The sequence below is a fragment of the Astatotilapia calliptera genome, chromosome 18 (genome assembly GCF_964374335.1).
Source record: "Astatotilapia calliptera chromosome 18, fAstCal68.1, whole genome shotgun sequence".
Classification (NCBI taxonomy): Eukaryota; Metazoa; Chordata; class Actinopteri; order Cichliformes; family Cichlidae; genus Astatotilapia; species Astatotilapia calliptera.
Genome location: NC_137439.1, coordinates 35,238,951 through 35,240,449, shown reverse-complemented (window position 1 = coordinate 35,240,449; position 1,499 = coordinate 35,238,951). Strand labels below are relative to the sequence as shown.

The 1,499-nt window shown below is 39.2% G+C and overlaps 1 long non-coding RNA gene across 1 annotated transcript; it reads left to right on the top strand.

Moving 5' to 3' along the window:
* Positions 1–603: 603 nt before the first annotated feature.
* On the top strand, positions 604–1,499 carry LOC145421980 (uncharacterized). The gene is made up of 2 exons (XR_013903342.1): positions 604–744; positions 1,324–1,499. It is a non-coding gene; the product is annotated as an uncharacterized LOC145421980 (long non-coding RNA).

Sequence of the window (1,499 nt, the reverse complement as noted above, 5' to 3'; positions counted from 1 at the left end):
TGACACCTGGGTGAAAATCAAATCTCAGGACGTACCACAACTCACGGATCACATTAACTCGGTGGACCGACACATCAAATTCACCAGGGAGGATATGAACAGTGGCAGGTTAGCCTTCTTAGACTATGAGATTTCCATCAGTAATGGAGGACATCTAAAAGCTGACGTGTACCGTAAACCTACACATACGGATCAGTATCTAAGGTTTGACTCTCATCCTCCACTGGAGCACAAACTGGGTGTCATCAGGACGCTACAACACAGAGCAAACACCATCCCCACTGACACAGCAGCCAGGGAGGCAGAAGAACCCAGGTTATAGTGTGTGAGTATGCCTGTGTGTAGAGTATGATACTGAAAGATGTTTAAATAGTTAAGAATACTTAGAATAATTAGAAAAGTACACAGCAAATTCAAAAGTGTTAAATGTTTTGGTGTTAATAGTCTCCTTGCAAAAGTAGAGTTAATTTTACTCTAAGCAGAGTCACATTCTTTTAATGTAACTGAGGTGTAAAATGATAGTAGTTAAAATCGAGTGTTAAAAATGAGTGTTTCTCTGTCAAATCTGGAGGTGTTACAATGGAAACATTAACTCTTGACCTCTTAACTCTGAACTCCTACAGGGGCTATGACACCAACAGAGTAAATTCACAGACTCCGCCCCCAGCACGGCTCCAATCGAAGCTGAAGTGAAGCCGTTTCAGAACATTTTGCTCTACATATTTGAGTTGTTTGCCATGCTTGGTAAGTCATTTTTTCAAAGATTGTTTCAATTGTTATTATGAGCTTTTACTTCTGTGGCTCTTTGGAGTTGAGACAAAGCTGTGTGAAAGGCATTAGCCATGTTGCTCGCTGATAGCATAACATTCTGTTTTAGCTAGCTGAAAGGTATTGTTTGCGGGCAAATACCACAGCCTTGAAAAAAAGCTTGCATGTGAATTTTCAGTCAAACTTTTGGTCAAATACACCTAAAACAATGTCTAGAATGTGAAATGTTGGTATAATGGTGCTGCTTGAAGCCTGAAAACGATCGCCCATAAAAAAAACGAGCAAACAGCAGTAGCTGACGTCCTGACTGGATTCTACGTTAGCATAGATCCCTCCAGAGTTTTGTGCACACGGTTTAGGTAAAAATGAAAAAGGTTGAGGTTTTACATTTAGTTCAGTATTACCTGTTGCCTGTGTCCTTGTCTTTTGGGAAAATACTTTACACAAGTAATGGCTCAAAGAGGATTCCTTTTTTTTTTACTGTGCTGCAATTGTTTACTGGATTATTTGTGCCATTAATTAGTGTCAACTAATTTTTATTCAATCTCCGCACAGGATATGCTTGTGAAGATGGAATATGGGGGAGAGCAGAAGTGCGTTGAAGTTCCACAAAGGGATGAATGAAGGACATGCATATTGTATTGAAGAAATAAGTGATGAGATGCTGTTATTTGCATTTACCATGTCAGACCTTTTGATAAACAAAATTCTAATGAAAGTGAGAACATGTA